Source organism: Bos grunniens, chromosome 18 (assembly GCF_055505025.1).
Source record: "Bos grunniens cultivar Pamir isolate PY7600 chromosome 18, Bosgru_T2T1.0, whole genome shotgun sequence".
NCBI lineage: Eukaryota > Metazoa > Chordata > Mammalia > Artiodactyla > Bovidae > Bos > Bos grunniens.
The window spans coordinates 20330396-20354799 of NC_141182.1; the positions used below are offsets into that span (position 1 = coordinate 20330396).

The 24404-nt window shown below is 43.5% G+C and overlaps 1 long non-coding RNA gene and 1 pseudogene across 1 annotated transcript in view; one reads left to right on the forward strand and one right to left on the reverse strand.

Annotated features, from left to right (window-relative positions):
• The window catches only part of LOC147353206 (uncharacterized), a 90988-nt gene extending 76352 nt beyond the window's left edge, over positions 1 to 14636 (reverse strand). Inside the window, exon 1 of the long non-coding RNA XR_015145002.1 lies at positions 14304 to 14636. This is a non-coding gene — a long non-coding RNA (uncharacterized LOC147353206). The remainder of the gene's footprint in view (positions 1 to 14303) is intronic.
• Positions 14637 to 20768: 6132 nt separating this feature from the next.
• On the forward strand, positions 20769 to 23077 carry LOC147353207 (homeobox protein Nkx-6.2 pseudogene; annotated as a pseudogene).
• The last annotated feature ends 1327 nt before the right edge of the window (positions 23078 to 24404 follow it).

Below are 24404 nucleotides of genomic sequence, written 5' to 3' on the forward strand. Positions count from 1 at the left end.
CGCTAGCAAAATTCTCTCAATGGAGGTACTTAGAGCTGATTCTAATAATTATGTGTGAGTGTGCATGCATGCTAAGTCACTTCAGTGGTGTTCAACTCTTTGCTACCCTATGGACCATAGCCTACCAGGCTCCTCTGTCCATGGGATTCTCCCCAGCAAAAATACTAGAGTTGGTTGCCATGCCCTCCTCCAGGGGCTCTTCCTGACCCAGGGATTGAACCCAAGTCCCTTATGTCTCCTGCATTGGTAGGTCGGTTCTTTACCACTAGTGAAACCTGGGAAGTCCCCTGAGTTTGTTCACATGGTGTCAATGATAGGGTACCAAGAGTGTGAGCAGAACCACACAAGGCCTCTTAAGACAAGCGGCAAAGTGATTCTAGATTCAAAGGTTGGGGGAATAGACCTCACCTCTTCATGTGAAGAGCACATCACCAGGACATGGATACAGGACAGAGGAAGATCACTTAACTAATGCAATTAATCTACCACAGGTCCTTAACTTATGAAATTTCACTCTCCAGGGCAGGAGGGAACTATGACATAAACATTTGCCTTACAAAGCAGACACGGACGCTGCCCTAGAAGCCCGTTCTACCAACAGATACTGACAGAAAAGACAGAGGTTGAGTTGAGGGTATCTGGTAAAGCTTCACAGGTGTGTGATTGGAGCTGTTTTGAAAGATAGGCAGAAAACTTCCTTCAAGCACAGGTGAAGATGGTTGAGGGGAGTCTGACAGAGCGATAATTGAAATTCAAAAGCTGTGCTTCATGCCTTCTCTCTAGACTTAGCATCATGGCAGCATCCACAGAGGAGGAGGACAGGGTGGTTAACAAATGGGGGCTCCAATCTTGGCTTTCCCACTTAAAGACAGAATAAATAGGTGTAAGGCACTCCCCTCTCTCTGAATTTCCTTTCTTCATTCATATAACCCTAGTCCTGATCTGACTACATAGTAAGGAAAAAGCACCAATCAGAAATCTTGAGTAGGACCTTGTAAACAAAATGGAACTTCAAATGAGAGACTGAATGACTGAGATGCATGGTATGCAATCAGTTGAAGTTAATATTAATGTAATGTTCTTTAAATAATTATGAAGATGAAAAACAGCAAAAAAGAAACATTTGTACATAATGTGAACAGGCAATTGTTTGAAGAAGAAATATGAGTGACTAATAAATATATAAAAAGATGCTTCACTCCTCACTACTGATTGGGAAAACACAAACTAAATAATGATGTGATACCATTTTTTTTCTTTAAAGTTGGTAAAAATTTGAAGGTTGATTCTATCTAAGGTTGGAAGAAATGAGAAAATGAATCCTATAGATATTTTGCATAGTGTGTATAGACTGTATCAAAAATTTAATTGATTTATATCCTGATCCAAACACTGTATGCTTAAATGCTTATAGGAGCCCATACACAAACACACACACACACGGGCACACATGCACACATATACATGCATGAATGTGTATATGTATTTATGTATATATACACATAAGCATACATATCCTTCCAACAGAATATTGATTCAGCATTGTTTATAGTAAGAGAAATCTGAACGCATCCTGAAAGTGAAAGTTGCTCAGTTGTGTCTGACTCTTTGCAACCCCATGGACTATACAGTCCATGGAATTCTCCTGGCCAGAATACTGCAATGGGTAGCCAATCCCTTCTCCAGGGGATCTTTCCAACCCAGGGATTGAATCCAGGTCTCCCACATTGCAGGTGGATTCTTTACAGTCTGAGCCACCATGGAAGACCTAGAAGTGTCCAATTAAACCAAATTTTTACATAAAAGCCTCAGCATATTATTGAAGGGAAAAAACAAGTTGCAGAAAAATATAGGAAGTATACATATATCCTATATATATACATATTACATAAAATAATTTCATATCCTACTTTCTTCAAAGGATGCGATGCTAAAATGAGATAATAGATATTAAAGTGTTTTGAAACTGTGGTTGTTGTCGAGTCACTAAGTCGTGTCTGACTCTTTTATTATCCAATGGACTATAGCCCACCAAGCTCCTCTGTCCATAGGACTTTCCAGGCAAGAACACTGGAGTGGGTTGCCATTTCCTTCTCCAGGGATCTTCCTGACCCAAGGATTGAATGCACATCTCCTGAATTGGCAGGAGGGCTTTTTTTTTTTTTTTTTTTTTTTTACTACTGAGGTGCCAGGGAAGCCCAGTTTTAAAACTGTAAATTGCTTTAAATGTTAAGGCATATGTGAATTCAGCTTTCAAAACTTTTAGAAATGTATTAATTTATTTCAAAGCTCTATGGCTTCCATTTAGGACATACATCTGATTTTTCCCAAGGAAATGAGGAAATTATGTAATGGAAGCCTTGGCAAAGTAATTTTGGGTGCACCGGAAATGAAAAAAACTAGTGGCCCCGACTGCACCTATCTAATTTTTCCTTAGAGAAGACAATCAACCAGCAATGACAATATTTTGCTCTCCCCTCTCAGCCTTTCTCTTCCCTGAGCAAACAGTTAAACTGGATAACAAACTAATAAAAAATAATTTGGAATCTGGGGCACGATTATGGCCAGGAATGATGCTGATGATCATTTCATGTGATCAGAGGAAAACCTAAAATAGAACACTCTTCAATTACCATAATTTCTACTGCCATCGCAATTTCTGTACATAAAAGCCTTTGGTCTGAGTCACAACAAATTTATCTGTAAATTACACAATAAAGGATGGGGAATGGACTTCCCTTTAAAAGAACAAACAGAATCAGTCATTTATGAGGACATCTTCATCTTAATCGACATGTAAGTGCAACCAAGTGCAGACTCCATTATTGTATACAGTTCTGAAGACTGTCGCCCAAACCCACTCCCACCCTCTCCCAAGTTTAATTAAACCAGTATCACACTGGGACTGGAAGGAAAACACAACGATACAACAATAAACAAACATTAATCATGATCATTACATACATTTTATTACATGAAATAAATAATACTGTGGCACTTTCACCAGCCGATACAGTGCTTCCTCTTGGATAACATCCTAAGGCAATTGAGGGGTAAAATAATACTAATAATGATAATAATAATTAGTATGAAAAGGAAAAAAGGGGCTTATCACCACATAAAGCAGAAACCGTATCCTCCTTCACTTATATTAATCTCATATTTGCTCATTTCTGGTTTCTTCTCACAGAGATAAAGGAAAAGTAATTTTTTATTTGTAGCCTAGCTTGGGTGTATATAATTCAACTCTAATTGCCCCAGGGCAAGGAGATTCAGGGAAGATTCAGTCAATATTCAATACACACTTATGGGACTCTACCAGGAAATAGGGGAGGGAGTTCTGAAGACTCGGGCTGCACAGGAGCAGGAATAAAAAGAAGAAAAGGCCCTTGGCAGGACTCAGGGCAATGGCTTTTGTCTTTGCTTGAGAACAGACCAAGTCTCCAGTGTCACTCTGTTCAAGTCCTTTTCTAAGCTGACCTAAGGATCTCCCTGGTTTGTTTCTGAATCAGGAATGAACCCCCTTGGAGGAATGTTCTTTTGTTTTTATTTCCAGAGGACTTCTTGACATTCTTTTAACGTAAAGACCACACTGGGAAGGCCCACTAAATGTATAACATGGCTGTCCAGTCCTACCTCTACATGGAAATGACAAAAAATAGGTCCTTTCCTGCAGAGATGTCCATGCAGAACCACTTCAACAGGCAAGACGTGAATCCCACTCTGTCCTGCTGTTTGGCTGGGGGCTGTCCATGACACCATCTTAGAAAGTCTGACACCAACACAAAGTCTGTTACAATGAACAAAAGATCCAACCTGTGGGCTTCATGATATGAAAACAGAGTATCAGGCTGAAAGTGAAAGTCGCTCAGTAGTGTCCGACTCTTTGTGACCCCATGGACCAGCCTCCTCTATCCATGGAATTCTCTGGGCAAGAATGCTAAAGTGCGCTGCTCTTTCTTTCTCCAGGGGATCTTCCTGACCCAGGGATCGAACCCAGGTCTCTTGCATTGCAGGCAGACTGTTCACCATCTGAGCCACCAGGGAGAATATTAGGCTAAGAAATATTAATAGCTTTTGTCCTTTCTCAACTTCTGGGCATGTAATGGCTCACAGGGGTGATGGAAAATTCCACCTCAGTCTTCTAGTGGGAATTCTGGAGGAAGAATCCCCTGTCATCTTTTGTGAAGGAAGGAGGAAGGTATTGCTATGTGAGGATTTACTTTTGACTCCCTCTCGAAAGTTTCCTCTGATTGTTCTAATCCTAGTCCTGTTTGGAAGAGCTAGAGTTTTAGTGGCTTTATGATTCAGGGGCAGGCTCTGCTTCCAGGTTTAAAATGGGAGCTGTTGAGCTATGAGCATGAGTCGATGTGCCTTTGGATCCATGGCTGTGGTCTCTTGCATAGTCTCCTTGGAGCTGCTTGGCTTGGCTTTCAACCCAGGTGGGAAATATGAGAAGCAGGCTCAACTCAGGTGTTGCTCTTCCTCTGGCTAAGGTATCGCTCCCTCCTACTGGGAGCCCTTGGTGCGGAAGCTTGGGAGCCACTGTTGCTGCCTTTGGGGCTGGCATTTGACAGCCAGGGACAGAAGACAGGCAAGCGTGACTGGGGTTCCCCTCTCCTGGCCTGTGGCCCTTTCTGCAGGAGATTAACGGGGAACGTGACCAGTGTTGAAGAGGCCACTGATGTTCCCGCCACTCCCCTGCCACAGACCTTTGGGACAAATGACAAGAGAAGGAATAGGTGAGTAGACACACTCCAAGCCCACTCCTGTTGCAGTCCCTCAGGAAATGTCGCCTCAGCCTCTGCCAATGAATTTCTAGGGCTGCCTCCATCATAAATACTCTGATTAAAATGTAAATTTAGCCAACCTATCAGCTTCCCATTAAGGGGACTCTTTAAAAACGCCGTTAATCAGCTGAAAGATATGTAGTGAAATACCACTCATCAATTATAACTGCTTATGACAGTTAACAAAGCTTTATATTTGCCCCAAACATGTGCTGATCTATCCATTATGCCAAGGTTCACTCTCACGCTAATTGTACATTTTCTTCTCTAATGCATTTTTGCTGTTATCTCATAGGCTAATGAAAGCCAGGAAATCAATAAATATAAATTATACATGCAAAGAAGGACTGCTGCGAACATAAAGTTTCTAATTAATTGCACTTGATTAATTTATATCCTTTAATTATCTTGCTAAGCCACAAACAACATAAATATCTCTGCAATCTGGTTATTGCTATGTCAGTCATAAAAAAGCAGACACAGTAAATCTATGAAATCTAGCAAACTGCATTGCCAGAAAACATGGAATGGCATAACCCATAAATATTATCGGACTTACTCAAGACACCGATGAATAATTTCAGCATGACAAATTAACACTAAATATGTTGTACGGTTATTTGACGAAGGGTATAGTGATGTGATAGGTTTAAATGGTGCATATGGAGTAAGCAAAAATGTGGATCTTACCAATAGGCTTATAAAAAAATCTGCCCAAACCGAGGAGGAGCACTGTGGCTAATGACCCCCACATAAAAATCCAGTGTCATTGTGCAAATGGAATACTTTCTGCTAGTCAAGCTGAAAGGCAAATTGTGAATTACTTGGTTTCTTCATTTCCCTTTGATAAACTTGATCAACAAAGAATAATCCCACCTCTTCTGCAAAGGCAAAAAGTAAAATGTAGGAATTTAAATCCCAGGAACTTGACACCAGGTTGGGAAGAGAACTGAATGGTGCATGCTGCCATTGTCTTAAGAGATACAACTTTTACATGGAAAGTGGTTTCTTTTTATCCACATCTCCACCCCCCACCCTGACTTTTAATTTTATCTGACTCTGCTAAGCCGGCCATCTGTCACTGATCTGAAATCTAATCCTCTCTGTCCACCGGGCGTGCCCTCTGTCCTAGGCCACCGCATATTACCAACCATCTATATCTACAACTTCCATAAATGTGTAAAAAGAAACTGTATCTGTCCTCAGCTACACTCAGACAAAGACCATCTGTCAGCCACTGCAGCTATTCTTTAAAAAAGAAAGCATCCAAAGAGATTTGCCCTTTACCAAGTAAACCCACTTAACCCTTCCAATAAGATTAACTGTTATTTGTTTCCATTAAATAAAAATGACCATGCTAATATACATTTAATAGTTCTGTAACAGTTGCAGGAAGATCAGCTCTCCTGTGGATATCTTTTGTAGATAAAACATACATGCATATAAACACCAGAATTATGACGGCAAGGAGATAACCTGTAAAGCAGAAGGATGTTTTTGCTTCCTTCTTCCAGTCTGGGGCTATGAAAGAGAAGCCAACATAAAATATAGAAGCCAGAAAGTGCCTACTCTCCTGGCCTTCAATTTTACAGTAAATAGCTCTTCTGGATATAACATATGGCTGAACGCATACAATTATTAAGATTCAGAGGCCATCCTCTGACTTCTGCCCTCTTATCACTGTACATTCTTGGAGACAGTTTTATGGCTGTTACACGGCACATTTCGAAAGTCTATATATGTGTGCTTTACAGATACACGCTCACTAGGTATTATTGTAATTATGGGAAATTTGTCGGCCGAGGGAAATAACTGCCGTTTTGTGACACTAAAGCCGAACTACGGTAACCTTTGGGGATTTCTGTCTCCTGTTTTCATCCTGAAGACTGCCAGAGTTGTCTGACTTGGCATTTGAGAAGCGAAACAAATAATGCATTTGCTTCTATGGAAAAACCCAGGTGAAACATTTTTCAAATGTCTATTCTGTAGATGTTTGTGCACAGATCCCTCCAGGATAACCGTGCTTTTAAGGGTGCATCCTCAAAGTACGTAGGCCAAATTCTGCCTATAGGGCAGCTGAGATATATATGAGATCTTACAGAAAAGCCCAAACGGACTTTTTGGCCAAGACTATATATATATCTCTATATAGGGGTGTGTGTGTGTGTGTGTGTATTTTTTTTTTAACATAAGCTTAATTTACCACCAGCTTCTGTAGCCTTGACAGGCCCTTTGTGTGCCCAGAACTCCCTGTTTTTCCACTCAGGAGCTCCACGGATTGAGAGAACCAGGGTTTTTCCAGATAACTGGGGCTGGGTGAGCAGATGAGCCCATGGATGGCAGGCAGGCCACAGAGAAGACGCTCCGGGCCTTGGCCAGGCTCCCCTGCCGTGTTGGCTGTGGAGGTGGCAGGGGGTGGGCCCGGAAGGGCAAACTACCAGGCAGATGATGGCTTTGTTTCTCCCTCCTGCTGAGCTTCTAGGTTTCCACCCTTACAACATTTTACACAGTGGAGCATTTACTCAGTTTCACGGGAAAATCCAGTCTAAAGGTTCCCAGATCCAAACAGATACACCTGGCATTTGGCAATCCGCGTCTCCTTTCCTCCTCTCCTTGAGCTATGTTCTGGTCTCCCCCAAATGCTCAGGAGTGCCCTGCAGACCCCCTGCCTACTCTCGGCTTGACCCAGACCCCTGCCGCGGAGTGTGCCCTTCGGCTTCTCTTCCTCTGGAGGCCCCAGTTCTGGCACCTGACGTCCAGCTTCACAGCCGGCTGGGAGCTAAGCCCTGGTGCCATCTCCGTAGGTGGGGAGGAGTCTTGTGCTGCGTTCAATGCGAACTCCGCAGTCTCTAAGGAGACAGGTAAATCTCCGGATGCTGCGATTAGATTGCTGAGGGAGATCCGCTTCCGATGCCTGCCTCCTGGCTCCTCCGAGGTAATGAAAAGGCAGGCCCGTGACAAGTATGGCCCCCGCGTGTTCCCCTGGCTGATGGCTGGAAAAACACCAATGCGTCCAGCAGGCAGGAAGTATGGATCTCCCAGTAGAGTTCACTAGATTTGTCATTTTCGATTTAACCGCACCTAGGTAGCGAGCCGACTCACTAGGTTTGACTGCAATTACCTTATCGTTCCTATTTTTAGTGACAGGACCAGATTATTTTAAGTGCATTTTATAGAAAACCCTTCTTTACTGAAGTATAAAGACTGTAATAAAGACAATACAATGTTTTGAAACTGTTTTAAATCCTTCACTCAGCGTTGCTTCTACAGATTTAACATGTAGGGGTTCTAATCTTACTGCTACTAATTAGAGCTTTAGTGTAATTGTGCCAACAGGGTGCTTGGCATAATAATTACTATTGAGAGATTCTGGTGGCGCAGTAACATGCCTACATAATGCAGATATGTCTAGGATTACAGTGCAGTCACCTTTGTATGTTGATTCAAGTTGGATTTTAACCAAGTAAGGGGTTATTTTGCCTTTATAATAAAGCTTAAAAGGCATATACATATGTATGATTTAGGTATCCATTTTTCCTCTTTGAGTCTTTTGAATATTAATTAGCAGGAACCTCAGAAGGCAACAGGAACACATTCCGTTTCAAGTATCTCACAATTTGGGGCAATTCACTCTGTGAAGAGAATTTGTCCATGCCTGTGTGGCAGAGACTCTAATTTTGATGCAATGGTGCACAGCGCCGACATTGCTCCCAGGGTGAGGGTCTCTCTCTAGAGAAGTCCTGCCTTGTTGTGACAAGCAGAGAAAGGAAATGGGGGCTCAGGGCCCACGAGGATCTGCATTTGGATGGAACTGGTGTCTGGTTTATAAGAAGAATCTCTGAAAACATTGTCTCAGTAATTTTCAAGCCCTTGCATCTTTGAAAATGTAAGCCTAAGTCAGAGAAGTCTACTTCTACTCCAGCCTAGGTAGTTTTGAATATAATTATCGCTTGTTCCCTAGTGTTTACTGTAAAGGGGATATCTGAAAAAACTGTCAGGGTGTCATATGTAGGAGGTGAGTATTTGGGTGGATACACGAGGTGGGTATCTGGGGGTATACAGAGGAGGCGAAGGGACATGAGTTTACGTGTGAGTCCTTCTCTCTTAGGAGAGACACTGGAACTGGGCAGGCGGCCTCCACAGCTCCACTAGATTTATCAGGCGAGAGGCAAAGGGCCACGCTGGTTGGTTTCACTTTCTGTGGTGTCTGAACAAAGTGAGCTCTAGGTGATGCTGGGTGGCCAGAGTGGGGACTTCCTGCTGCTGAAATGCTGGTCACAGAGACTCAGTGGACTGGGACCAGCACACTCTTATGCACAAACACAGGCACACTGGGAGTGGGGTTTTACTTTCTTTTTTTATATATATATATATATTTTGTTGTTGTTGTTGTTGTTGTTTTGGCACATGTGAAGGAGTTTCTACAAAACTGATTTCACAGAGCCATAAGTCACCTAAGAGGATGTCACCGGCCATTTAAAGTGCTCTACAGAGGTTTTTTAATGTAATAAATACACGGGGAAGGTAGTGTGTAACGGCCCCCGGGGTCTGAACTATAGCTCCATTTAGCTCCCGACAGCCTTGTTTTTACTGCCCCTTAGTGCCTCACTTTTAAAGTGACAGGAAACCAATTTCTGATTACAAATCAATGGGTTAGGATGTCACCTCTGGACAGTGAAGTTAGCTGTAAATCCAAGGAGTCACCCAGGCTGCTAGGAAATTGGGGGTCAGGGTATGAAGGTGATTGCTTTACACAATGCAAAGGGAAAGACATTTGTTAATACAGAGCTTTGTAACTGCCTCTCCGGGGCAATGCCCAGGTAGTTCCAGCCCCCTTCTCATCTCCCCTGACTGGTCCAGGGGCGAGAAGGTGGTTTTGCCACGTGCATCAAATATGGCAGTAAAATGCTCATTTCACTGCTCAATGCAGCCCTCCCCCAGGCTGATGAACTAGCAGAATTCCTCTCCTCCCAGCCTGTACAGAGCCTTCATGTTAACCAAGACTATATACACTTCTGTCATGCAAGATACCTTTTGATGAGGCCTCTTTTTTCTTTAAGCTTTTAAGATAATCTTAGAGAAATCATCAAGCTATAAAAAGAAATCAATAAAAACAGAAAAGGTTCCCATCACCCCGAAAAAAATCCATAACTTTTGCATTTTAATAGAGACGCTACAGGACCAGACCCGTCATTTTCTTTCTGATGTGTTCCTTTGATTTCCCTCGTATCTCACAGGGCTCTTGACTTTCTTGAGAAAGGGATTATTGAATTGTGTGTCTCCCTCAGATGTACTTGATCACTCAAGTATCTGTACTTAAGAATGTTAGAGTCTGTTCAGCTGTTGCCTCTTTGGAGCTCACTGGGGCTTGTCATCTTAATATTAATTGGGTTTTGTGCAGGAATCTGAAGTTCCACATTGAGTGGCTTTCAAGAGAGAAGATTACGCCCAAAGCCAGATACAAAGACAAACATATTTAGCACAACAATTATGATAATTACAGAAACATTCTGTCATGAAATAACCAATCTGATTAAGGGCTCTTCTACATTATCAAATATTAATCTGATGTCTTCGGTCCAACCTGGTTTGAACATAAGAGGCTTCTTACGGTTTTACGTATTAACAGATTTGTAAAAGCTGGACATATAGAGCCTAATAGTATGAGACAAGCAAGCCAGTCTAGTAAAAGGATTTTTTGCTGAATGTAATCCATTTAATTTTAAAATAGACACAGATAGGATCATAAACATGAAATCAAAATTAAAACACAGCCTGCCAATGAGACCTTTTGTATAATTCCAACCACATGGCAATTCAGAAACATATTGTAAGAAGTATTAGTGTTCATTTCTACTAAAAAAAATGAGGTCAATATCTTGATGGTAAATCATCACAATAAATGTACAATCACTTAAAAGTTTCCAGACTTTCTTGAGACCCACACAAACTGGTTGGTAATAGAAGTAGTGATAGTCTTGCTAAACTAGAGAGTTAATTTTATTTGTAATTTTCAGCTGCTTTCAGCTTAATTGCACAATTTCCTCAATTATTAAAGTTCATTCTGCATACTTAAGTTCATTAGCCATTGTCAAACGGGCAAATTGCTTTGCAATTTTAATATTTGTTGGACAAAGCTGCATTAATAGGTTCACTCTGCAAACATAGTTTCTTAGCTTTTACTACAGTATCCACTGATCACTGTATTCATCCAAATCAGGAGTCAGGAGCTGTATTTTTTTCTCTTTTTATGAATATCTCTTAAATGTTAGTTACACAGGTAGGCTCTTTTATTTGTTTACTTGGGAGGGAGGGAATTGGGGAGGATGGCAGTCTTGATAAAAAGTGTTGCAGTCTTGTATATTAAATGTGAAAAAGTACACAGGATGGTGAAAGTGCTCAGCATGCCTATACAATCTGCATAAATATGGTATAGTCATATACACATGATTTAAGCCTATAAAAACACAATATATGCTTCTGAGTCATCAATAAATTAGATTTTCAATCAGGTTCTATGCTGTAAAAGTTGTTGAGTCATTATGCTGTATATAGTATGATTCTGTCTGTACATTATACTATATATATATATATATCCATGTATTTAAATCTTTCCATCCAGCAATGCATTCCATGGTGTAACTTCTGGCATCAGAGAGGCATTCTCAATCTCTCTCTCTCTCTCTGTCTCCCCTGACCCTCCAACCCCACAAACCACCACCACCACCATGTCAGAGCTATTTAACACGTGTGTATGTAGACTTATTTAAACATTCATACATGCCCTTTTAGCAACAATGCCCCTTTCTGTTTGCTTTCCCCTTGCAGTTATAAAGCACCTTTGCGCCCCCCCCCATTATCTCATTTGATTAATGAATACGCACTTGCTCCCCCCTCCCAGCGTAGATACACAGTTACCACACCGTCTTCCAGGGAAGACGATTCCTGAAATTTACCAGTATCTTTCTGTGAAAACAAACACACCCCACCTGCTTGGTCTCTGTCTGTCCTTACGTACACACTGTCTACAAAATGTCTGGGTGCAAATAGCTCCAGATCTCGGGGAAGGTAACCCCTGCCAGCATGGTTTATCTCCCCAGTAATTAGGCTTGTGTTTCTGCTTTATTAACTCGGCTACAACAACGCCCTGCCCTCTGTCACCAGGGGGACTAATAGATGATCGTCACTCTGATTTGGAAACCGTACAAATTAAATGACAAAGTGAGAGGAAGTGAAGTTAAGGCAAATTGTGTAAAGATAAGGCAGTCGGTCATTTATACACTAGTTTTTCAAATGCTTAAGCAGGGGTCTTTTGATTTTACATCTGCAGATGCAAAAGTGCTAAAATAAATAAGCCGTGTGTTCTTCCTGTGTTTGCTAAACCTCAATGATATGTGAATTCTTAAGCGATGTTAGGAAATAATTGATTGTGTATGTTTAAAACCAGGATCGCTTTTTCTTCTCCTGAAGTCCCATGTTTCAGTTCCTTTCCTGAGAAGGATTTTCTTCTATGAAATTGTGCCTGTGAATCCCTGAGTTTATTATTTTCCCAGGAACACTTCAACAGGTTTCTGTCTTCATCTATAAGGCAGATTTGCTTTTATGTCTTTTAAACTCGTGTCCTGACTTTCTAGGAAACACATTTGCATACCTTATATAAGATTAAAATTACCAAAGGAAAGAAAATAAAATTGAATGATGGAAAGAAAAAAAAACAGACCGTCCAGCAAAGCTGATTTCCATCAGTCTGCTGCAGGAGCTGTAATGTTTTGTTTAGCAATATGATTTAACAAGGAGCATTAGCTCTGAGTATGGAGCTGCCGGTTCAAGAAGGCTGATGAGATGTGATTATCTCCATGCAGAAATATCAGGGTGGTTAAAAGATAATTTGAAACGAGGTTAAAAATGAAGCAACACTAAGCTTCTCTCACTTGTGTCAAAACAATCACATCTTTTCTTTCCTTTTTTTTCCCTTTCACTTTGATGACATTCGCTCATATTGGAGGTGGAGACACTCTTCATAGCAAACTGTAATCCTTGACTAATTTTAAATTTAATGTGGCGCTGTGTGAAAGACAGGTCTAAATTTGATCCAAAATCAGCTTCTGGATATTATGGATAGAATTTGCAGTGTTTATAATATTTGGGAAGCCTTAAATATTGCTATTAGTGGCTGAACTAAAGTTTCATTTCACTATGTTAACAATATATTCATGGTATAAACAGCTTACGTTGACATAATAAATGACATTTGGTTAGAAAAATGTCTTTGAACTTTAGCTGAAAAAATGAAAACAGGTGAAAAAAAACAGCACCAACTATGAAAAGCCATATGTTAGTAAATGAATATACCTCATCATATTATGTAATCACTTTAAATATAATTACTGCTTCAAATGATTAAGTTTCAAAGTCAGAATATTCTTTACTTTAAAAGGATGTATTTCAGAACTAGAAATATTTATTCATTGTCTTTAAAAAAAATCCATGTAGCCATAGCTCCTGATTTAAAAACAAAACAGTAAAACAAGTTAAGAAAGTTAAACATTATCTCTGTGTATGTAAAGAGAAATAATTGGGTCACTTGCTGAAAACTTTAGAAAAGTCTGAAACAAGATTTCAAAACCTGTTCTTTTGTGTAAAAGATAAATTGGGACGTTCAGCCAGTTTCAAAAGTTTGATCAACATTTAAGAAAGAGAAGCCCAAAGTTACTCTGTGCGAGGCAGGCAGCAGTGTGCTTGCTCTGGAGGGCTGCAACACTCAGCCCAATTTAAGCAAGGAAATGCTCAGCAATTCTAAAATGCTCTGTTCACATCCATACATAAGGCAAAGTCTCCTTCATGCTCCATTCAGTCCCTACGTTATCAATCAGTTAGGATCAATTCTGCAGCTTAGTCCCGCCCAAACCCCCTGGCTTCCCCATCTTCTCATGACTAGTCTGCAGGGCTGGCCATGTTTATGCTGATACCAGGAGATGACAATTAGTCATATCTATCCATGCTGGTCCATCTAATCCCTGTTGATTTTAGTCATGTCAAATCCATTATCCCAAACAAAGCTGTGTACATCTCTTTGGAGATGCACACAGACTTGCCTTGCTTACTTTGAGAAGGCGGATTTTATGACAACATTAAATACATACTGAGCCCTAACGAATGGGGCACTGATAATTCCTATCACCCTAATCCACGGCTGCTTAACTTGCTTGTGAAAATTCATAGCCTCCTGGATGTGCCCTCAAGATCATCACATCTCCAAAGTTTTCTCCACAATTATATATATATATACACACATACATATATATGGTCATTGCACCCAAGTGTTTCCAGCCATCATAGAACGCAACTCCCGTCCTCCCAAGCCCCGCAGCCGGCAACCCGACAGACCCCTTCCCCACCCAAGCCTTGAGTTTCATCCTGTCTGCTCTCATGCTTTATTTTTGAGCCTGGTAAAAAGGGCGCCCCTCCCCCAGCTGTTTACTTAGAAGAATCTTAGGTGCTCTGTTTACTTACATTTTTCAGCATTTCTTTGTCTTCCAAACCATTCTAGCTCTTAATATGGAAGTTTTATGGGTTATTTTTATCAGAAAATGCAGACCTTGACTAGTTGACGTGAGCAGTTAGGATGGGTTAAGTGTGCTTTGAAACCCTCGATTTCTCCCCGAGAAAGCAATATATGGCATATGGTAACATCTAGAGCCTGAAAACACAGCCAGTAAGAGTCGCGCAGACTAAAGGAAATCACTACTTAATTCCACAAACATTTGTTTCGGTCCAGGAATGGCACGAGAAACTTTGAGCAGACTGCCCACTCCAGCGCCGGCCGGCACGCGGGATCCATACCGTGCGGCACAGCGCCATCTGCTGGCGGCTCCGCAGCCAGGGGGTGACTCGGAAATCCACCCGAGTCTATTTCCCGGACCTCGGTTCCCGGGGAATTCCTGCGTCTGGGGAGTTCTGAGTGTACTAAAAAGGCGCGAAAGAAGGAGATGGTGCTGGAGAGAAAAAGCAGGGCTAGAGAAAGTTTCCAAAGACTTATTTAACTTGTAAACGGAGGAAGATTAATACCTCTGGAACGGTCCCCAGACGTCTTGCCAAGGGCACAGGTTTTCAGCTTTAAAGGTGAAGCTGAGTTTATTTGCATCCAAGGCAAAGAGTTGTTTTCCTTCTTTCTCTCTGTCTATAAAGCAGTGTAGCCTAACCGTATTGTCTTCACAGCCGGGCTCTGCATGCTTCTTTATGGAGGTGAGGCAGAATTCAAGCCAACTGTCTGTCGGGTTCATTCATGTCCTGACTGTGTGTGTGTGTGTGTGTGTGTGTGTGTGTGTGTAGCAGGGGAGTGATATTCAGAAGTGCTTTGGGAAACACTGGGGTTGTTTGCCTATCCATTCCAGAAATCAGTGGAGGGCCCCCTCCCAGGGGCAGAATGTAAGGACTGTGGGAATGCAATCAACACACTTCTGCATGTTTCCACACTGCCTTGAATGGGATCCCAGGCTCCAGGAAACTCATCTCTGATAGACTGTAAAAGACCCAAACTAAATGGACCGAAGAGGTGGTCATTATTCTTCAGGGAGGGCCCTCACTGTAACACAGGGTAAAGCGCTATCTGCAATGATTTTTTAAGGTTACTTTGGAAATCTTATTATTCTCACTCCACCTCCAGCTACCAAGCCTTGTGCTAACTGCGATTTCCATCCTGCAGCACTGACTTCCAGCATCTCCCTCCCTTCCCTCTCCTTTGCTCTGTCTGTCTCCATCCCCGGAGACTTGTTCCAGACAAAAGCAGGTTGGGGAGGGTGCCATGTCCACATCACCTAGAGAGAAAGAGGAGGCCCGTGACCATTCCTGAATACCTCTAAAGGATGGTTTGCTTAGCCCCCTGCTGTGGGGATTCTCTGGTCCTCGGTGTATGATGGCATGGAGCAAGGATTAACTGTAATTGCTTCTGTGTACAGAAAGGACTAGAAGTGATCTCTTTTCACCTGCTGTCTCTGGAGTGTTAGGCACAACACCGCCAGTGAATGAGACAATTTGGGGGACAGAGTGCCCTACACCCTCTGCAGCCATAGGAGGGGCCTATGCCATTAGGAAAGGTGGCTGTTTTCTCAGGGGCTACGTCTCAAAGTGAAGCAATGTTTTTAAAACACTGTTCCTCCAGATGCTGTGACCCATTCCTTGGCAGACTGGACATAGGCTGGTGTTTTCAGGGAGCTGCTTCCCTCTTTTTCCCCACCCTCCACATCTTAGCAAGCCCACTCTCTCTTAGAAACAAATACATCAGATGTGTTCACTACAGACTTCAAATTTAAGGTCTAAAGGATTTTAGAGACTAGCTTTGCCAGATAGCATACAGGATACACAGCTAAATTTCAGAAAGGTAATGAAGTTGTTTAGTATGTGAACATCCTAAATATTGTCTGGGACATACTCAGACGTGAAAAAGCTTACCATTCGTGTAACACTCAGATTTAACTAGATGCCTGTGTTTTTATGTTTTGGTGTTTACTGAGTCTGGCAGCTCATTAGATTCTCTAGTACAAGTCTTTAGACGGGAGACTAAAATCAACAGAGATAGAGAGCTATGCCCAGTTACCCAGCTGTTTAGAGGCAGCTTCTGGGCCAGAAATCAGGTCTAGAAATTCAGCTGGGGTCCTCTTGATCAAAGGCACTCCCTTGTCTTTCCCCAGGAGAGCCGACTGGAGGCAGAGGTACCAAGTGAGATGATGTAATAAAACCAGTCTCTTATATAATCATTTCAGAGTGACCGTGCATGCTGCAGAGGGCCATAAAGTAAAATGCCACTCATTTGGAAATGCCACTAGTTTATAATTTGTGAAGTTTCCTGCCCAAGTGAAATTTTACATAGCAAACCCTTTCTGGCAGGAGATTCCAGCACTTTCTTTTTCTGCAACCGTTGTTCAGGACGGTTTCAAGGGCTTTGTTCTATCAAGTGATTTCAAACACGAAAGCTCCCACTTACATACAAGCAAATACTATTCTAATTATTCCTCTCTCCCCACTAAAGCCACAGTTCTAAAGCCATTATTGTAGTCAGGTTACTGTTTATCTGGATTAAAAGACTAAACAGATCATCCTAAAATGGTCTAATATTTATCACTGACTTAAATTAGTTATGTATCTTGAGACTGCTCTGGATTCATAGCCAAATAGCTCTTTAGTATCATGGGAAATCTGGAGGAGCCGTTATTTGGGTGATAGGTATTGAAGAACTCAGCTCAGCCATGCTCCATGTGACATCTGAACCTCACTTTCCTTATATTGACACTGAGGGCTTGACGCCTTATGGACTTCCCTGGTGCTTTCAGACACAAGAATCTGCCTGCAGTGCAGGAGACCTGGGCTCAGTCTCTGGTTGGGAAGATCCCCTGGAGGAGGAAATGGGAACCCTCTCCAGAATTCTTGCCTGAGAGGTTCCAGGGACAGAGGAGCCTGGCCGGCTACAGTCTGTGGGGTCTCAGACTAGGACACGACTTAGTTACTGAGCATGCCATGCTGTGGTCAGTATCCTTGCAGTGCCTACTATAATGCTGTACCCCTCCCTCCTCCCAAGCAATCTGGCCACCAAAAGCTCACACCAAGGAAGGAAAGAAAAGCAGGTTAATGAAACCAGTTGTAATGCAAAGAAAGGTCAGCCTTAGCTGCAAGCCCTGAAACTTAACTGCCAGTGGCATAAAGGGCTCCAGGTAAGACAAGGACTGTATTTACACAAGGTCTTTTCTGCTAAGCCAACTCCAGTCTGAGCTGAGCAACTACTCCAGGCAGCAGAGCTCTTATTGGAAGGCAGAAGCCAAAAGTTAAGTGTGAAGGATTTGGACCTTGTACAATTAGATCACCCCGGAGCCCCAGCATAGCAGTGGGTCTCCATGAGCATTTGGCGGAGTTGTGAAGGTGGGTGAGGAAAGGCCAAAGTAACCTACTTGGAAGAAGAAGAAATAGTCCGGCAGAGGATGGCAAGACCCTGTTCTGTCTGGGAACGCTCTCATGCCCTGCTTGGAGTTCACGTTTCACCAAGGAACGTAAAGGAAGAGTAAATGGGGCTGGGTGGAGAGAGAAGGGTGAGGTTTTCCCTCCCTTGCTCTCCCCTCTTTCATCCTCTTAGGACTTTTTTTAACCTTCATTTCCCTCCCACAGAAAGGCCATTCAGCAAGGATAAATATAGACCCAAAGCCCGAATGCGCGTTCAATTGTCACCTTGAGTCTTCCCCGCCTGCTGGGTTTCATTCTCCCCTGAGGGAGGCTTGGCTCCTGTGCACAGTTAGTGATGGGGCTCTGACTCCCAAGGATGGATGGCTAAGTTCTTTTCAAAATATAGATCTCTGTAGCATTTTGTCCATGTCTTGAACAGGGCCAATTCAAGGACCTGGCTCTGAAACGTGCATGGATTATTTCCGCTGAGATGTTTTCCTCTGGCTTTGCGTCCTGCTTGGAACCTTCAACACTTCGGCCACCTGATGTGAAAAACTGACTCACTGGAAAAGAACCTGATGCTGGGAAAGATTGAAGGCAGGAGGAGAACAGGGCAACAGAGGATGAGATGGTTGGATGGCATCACTGACTCAATGGACATGAGTTGGAGTAAACTCCGGGAGTTGGTGATGGACAGGGAGGCCTGGCGTGCTGCGATTCATGGTGTTGCAAAGAGTCGGACACGATTGAGTGACTGAACTGAACTGGAACCTTCCTGTGGCTTTCTTCTCAAGTACACGCGATGGTTTTGTGAGCTCATAATTTTTTTTTTCCCAAGGCTGGAGACTGTGCTCCATAACCCATTAGCCACGTCAAGTCTAGACCTAACCAAGAGCCCAAAAACTGTGGGTTTGTTGTTTTTTTTTTTTTTTTTTTATGTTTTGGTATTTACTGAATCTGGCAGCCCATTAGATTGTCTAGTACAAGTCTTTAGACTGAAAACTAAAATCAATAGAGACAGAGACTTAAGCAGCACGTTGAGAAGAAAGACACTACTTCTACAACTTGATCAGCCACTTAGGAACTGCCATTTCTGAAAGATTAGATAACATCCCAATTTGTGGCTGATCACTAGTATTTATGAGGGTTCACTGTATGCAAAGTCTTTTGCACTCAGCTCTCATTAAGTACTATAGTCCCACATTATGGATGAGTAAACTAAGGCCAAGAAAGGTTTAGTAACTTGGATAACATCACTTCAGTTAACTAGGAGAGACAGGACTAGAACGTGTTTCACTGCCCCCTAAAAGCCCAAGTTCACAGCTTCTGATAATAATAACCAACTTCCACTGAGCACCTACTGTGTGCCAGTTACTGCTATGTGTGCTTTATGTGTATTATCTCAATAACTCCCCTCAGTGACCTTGTGAGGCAGGTACTACTGTGAAACCCATTTCGTAGATGAGGAATGTGATGGATGGAGACTAAGTGAAGAGTTGGAGTCATGAGCCACCCACCTAAATTGTCCCTCTGGATCAGTGGAGGCTATTGGCCTCCCTTCTAATCAACTTTACCATAAAGACTTGTGTAAAAGTCAAAATAAAATAGAAAAATCAACAGCAGCAACACCTAGCCCTCTGCCTCCCAGCCCCCAAGCAGAAGGCGATGTGTACCTTCTTCAGCTCCCTGTGGAGGTTCTGTCCTTCTCTTCCTCTCTGTACAAAAATAAGACCGGAGGGGACAAGGTGTGCCTTTCTGTGACTTGGGTTCCTTTTGTCCCCGTGGAAGACAACAGAAAATTAGCTCTTTAAACAACTGCACAATCCCTTTCATTCTGTCTTTGTCTCTCTCTCTACACACACACACACACACACACACACACACACCTTTGCCCTCTCTGATCTGAAAATACTGAAAACCCAACTTCTGGAACTCTCCTCTGATTCTTTGGTTCAACACAGGACTCCAGCTTAGGATGGAGACACTCTGGGACCATCGGCTGCTGTGAGGTGGCTTCTGGGTTCCAAACCCCAAGCATTAACCCAGAGGCCCGCCAGCCCCCTTACTGCCTGATAAGAGTGCAACCCTAAGGAAGCCGGCAGTTTTATTTCCCTCAGTAAATCTATTCTGATTAATGTACACACTGTATAATACTCCACCTGTAGGTACTGTAATTAAGGTGCATCAGAACCACAATCAACACAGTGACAGGCAGAGGGAAAATTATTGACCTCCCACAGATTTTTTAAGTCAGCACATTTACTACTGTGAAAATCACCAAGTCATTAGCAGAGGGGTTTAAAAAAATTTTTTTTTAAATGAAAGAAGTCTGCTCACATTACAGCTCTTTGTCTGTTAACCTCTGTGTCCCCTCTCTTTCTGATTTAAGATGAAATTCCCCCACACCCATCGGAGCCTCTGCAGACAGGGGGGCACCAGTCTTGGTAGGAGGTGAAAGTTTTCCCTTTTAGACTTGGAGGAGCTTCAAGAGTTGGCCGCCCAGCATGGGGGGTCCTGGGATGCAGCCACCAAGCACCCCTCCCTCATGTTTATAGAATCATCAGTTGACAGTTCAAGGGCCCCGCTGGGCTCCCACATTGCCTGAGAGCTCATACCTTGACAAAATGAATCTCCGTGGATGCCCACTTGGGAGATGATTAGCTGTAGTCAGGGCAATGCCAGGCTATCAACTGAGGGTTTGGGAGGTACCCAGGCCCCTTCCCAGCCTTTCCAACAGTGGTTTCAATCATTCCCAGCCATGCCTCTCCCACCAGGGAACCGGAGGCCCTGCCGGTGATGAGTTTGAGAAGTAGAGACACCCCCTGATGTCCATCTTCAATTATTAACTGCATGCTACCCACCGCCAAAAGGCAAGGATAGGTATTTTCTCACTGGGGTGAGAGGCAGGCAGGGCAGTGGTGAGATGCATGAACTTTGGCATCACTCCTGTGTTTTGCTTCTTGCTCTACCACTCCCTTACTAAGCCTCTTTGTGCCTCAGTTTCCTTATCTGTGAAATGGGGATAACTGCTATATATCTCACTTAACAATGGCCATGAAAATTGAAAGGGAAGACCACAACATGCCTGCACAGTGCAGAGCACATTATGAATCAGGAGTAGGTGAATCTTTCTGGAAAATGCTGGATAGAAAATATTTTAGGCTTTGCAGATCATATTGTCTCCATCATAACAACTTAACCCTGCTATTGTTGCCTAGAAACAGCCATAAAGCATTTAAACAAAAGGATGTGACTATGTTCCAATAAAACTTTATTTAAAAGAACAGGTAGTAGGGCCAGAGGTTGGCCGTTAGGTCATTGTTTGCTAATCATTGTTAAATTTAAAAAATGAATAAATGTCAGCAGCTATTATTACATATGATAGTTTCTTATTGATCAGCTATATAGAAAGAATTGGTGGTGAAATAAGATGTGGTCTGTCTTGAAACATGTTTGATAGTCCAGGGAGGGGAGGCACTAATTTACAAATATCACTGTGTCCAAGAAGGATGATGCATGAACTAAAAGCTATTATACAAAACTTAAAGCAATATGTGCCTTAGACTATTTCATATTTATTTTGTACAACACCATGAGAACCCTATAGAAACGAATCAGGAATATGTTACATTTACCTCAAAATTAGGTTTAGAGACTAAGTTTTGTTTTGTTTTGTTTAAAATAAAGATTGAAAGTGCACAAATATCATTGCAACATGCTCCAAATGTGCCCATGTGCTGTTGTAGGTACAACTAGCAGGAAGGCACTGGCGACTCACTCCAGTACTCTTGCCTGGAAAATCCCATCAACAGAGGAGCCTGGTAGACTGCAGTCCATGGGGCCGCTAAGAGTCGCACACGGCTGAACGACTTCGCTTTCACTTTTCACTTTCATGCATTGGAGAAGGAAATGGCAACCCACTCCAGTGTTCTTGCCTGAAGAATCCCAGGGACAGGGGAGCCTGGCGGGCTGCCGTATATGGGGTCACATAGAGTCGGACACGACTGAAGCAACTTAGCAGCAGCAGCAGCAGCAGGAAGGAAGGGGCCTTCACTGATAGCTCAGTTGGCAAAAAATCCACCTGCAATGTAGAAGACCCCCACCTCAATTCCTGGTTCAGGAAGATCCACTAGAAGGGGATAGGCTACCCACTCCAGTATTCTTGGGCTTCCCTTGTGACTCAGCTGGTAAAGAATCTGCCTGCAATGAGGGAGACCTGTGTTCGATCCCTGGGTTAGGAAGATCCCCTGGAGAAGGGAAAGGCTATCCACTCCAGTGTTCTGGCCTGGATAATTCCATGGTCATAAAGAATCGGACACAACTCAGTGACTTTCACTTTCACTTTTCAGCAGAAAGGAAGGCCATCAAGGTTTTGTTTAAACTCACATCTTGTTTGTCCAAGTCAATACTCAGTCAAAACAGCCTGCTTGATCATTTTTTGATTGAACGTTCCAGTTAATGTATTCAAGGACCTCCATGTGGAGAAGTTGGAGATCTCTGCTGCCCAAAGTGTGAGGAGAGGAATGGAGTAGAATATCTCTACCTTCAGGAGGCAACTCCAAAGACATCATTTAAAAGCATACTTCGGGCCCGCGGCCGCCTTTGCGCGCGGCTATCCCAAGCCCCTGGCGGAGCTTCCCGGGCGCCCGCCCATCTTCTGGCCCGGAGTGGTGCAGGGCTCGCCCTGGAGGGACCCCCGCCTGGCCGGCCCGGCCCAGGCCGGCGGGGTCCTGGACAAGGACGGCAAGAAGAAGCACTCGCGGCCGACTTTCTCGGGCCAGCAGACCTTCGCGCTGGAGAAGACTTTCGAGCAGACGAAGTACCTGGCGGGGCCCTAGCGCGCGCGCCTCGCCTACTCCCTGGGCATGACCGAGAGCCAGGTCAAGGTGTGGTTCCAGAACCGCCGGACCAAGTGGTGCAAGCGGCACGCGGCGGAGATGGCGTCGGCCAAGAAGAAGCAGGACTCGGACGCCGAGAAACTGAAGGTGGGCGGCTCGGACGCGGAGGACGACGACGACGAGTACAACCGGCCCCTGGACCCCAACTCGGACGACGAGAAGATAACGCGGCTGCTCAAGAAGCACAGAGCCCCGAACTTGGCGCTGGTCAGCCCGTGCGGCGGCGGCGCGGGGGACGCCTCCTGAGGGCGCGGGGCCGGGCCGGACAACCAGGGTACGGACGCGGGCCGGCGCCCTCGCCAGCCGCCCCCGCCGCAGTGTGTATATATATTTTTACAGAGTAAGTTATACGGCGGCTCGGCTTGGGCTCGGCGTCGGGGCCGCCGCCGCCCCGCGTCCCGTTGGGATCACTTTGTATAATCAATAAATTATTTAACACGTCAAAAAAAAATAATAAAAGCATCTTGAGTTTTTAAGAGTGATGTCAAAGAATGCTCGCTATATATGTGGTCTTCAAGGTCAATTATAGACAGACAGGGGCTTCCCAGGTGGCGCTAGTGGTAAAGTACTCACCTGCCAATGCAGGAGATGGAAGAGACCCTGGTTCGATCCCTGGGTCAGGAAGATTCCTGGAGGAGGGGAGCATGGCAACACACTCCAGGATTCTTGCCTGGAGAATGTCATGGACAGAAGGGTCTGGCGGGCTACGGTCTATAGGGTCATAAAGGGTCAGACGTGACTGAGTGACTAGCTCTGCTACTTTCACACATACACAAACAGGTTGTCAGTTACTTAATATAGCTGTTCCTAATCTGGCAGGAACAGGAGTCCCATTTGGATTTTAGGTCAAATTGATATTTTCTATTAATGCAACATAGACCATCCCCTTTGTTATTCATTCACTCTACAAATATTGTTGAGATTACGCTATATGCATTGCTTGAAACTTGACACTAAGAGATATAAAACTGAGTAAATTGTGGAACTTAAGCTCCTACAAGATACTAAGACAAAATGTGATGGAGAAGTGGACCGGGAGGAAGTCTGTAAAGGGATCTGCATGCTAGTTCCTCACTCTAGAAGACGATGATCAAACTTAGTTTTTAGAAAGATGAGGCTCCTCTTCCAATAAAGAAGAGCATTAGGATGGAAAGGAAGATCCTGTGTTATCTACCTGTGTGCTAATGGTACTCTCTCGAATAGCGACATTGCCTACTTTTAGATTCTGCAAAGGCACGGGACTCACCTGTTCCTACCCTCTCTCCTCTACAAGTCATCTCCATTTCTACACACAGTGGGCTGGCTATTCCTTTACAAATGTTGTTGGCATAGACACCTTCCTGCCATGCCTACTGGTTTCTTTGTCCTACATGATTTTGCCTTTGAGTGATTTGTTCCTTTCATTTTCTTCTACTAGAGCAGTCCTCCACTTCTCTTTGCCTCCAAGTCCCCCATAACAGTAACCTGCTTCACCAACATAACTTAGGTTTCCTGCCTCTCGAACCTCCTTCCTCTTCTGCTGTTTGACTCTGTCCCAGATCTGAGGATCACGTGGTGATACAGTAAAATTCTGCAGATATGCTGGGGTGTGAAGTGTTTGGGGCTCCTGAGTTCTAAGCCCCAGCCCAAAGTTGGCCCTGGTGCTCATTTTCAAAGGCAATCACAAGATGCATATCAAAGAATTTACAGAATCCACATTGGGAAACCTGTCAGAAAATTGTTGGGAAAATAAAGTGAATCAATAGAATGTCAAGAGGCTCAAATAGAAAAAAATATTGAATATTCA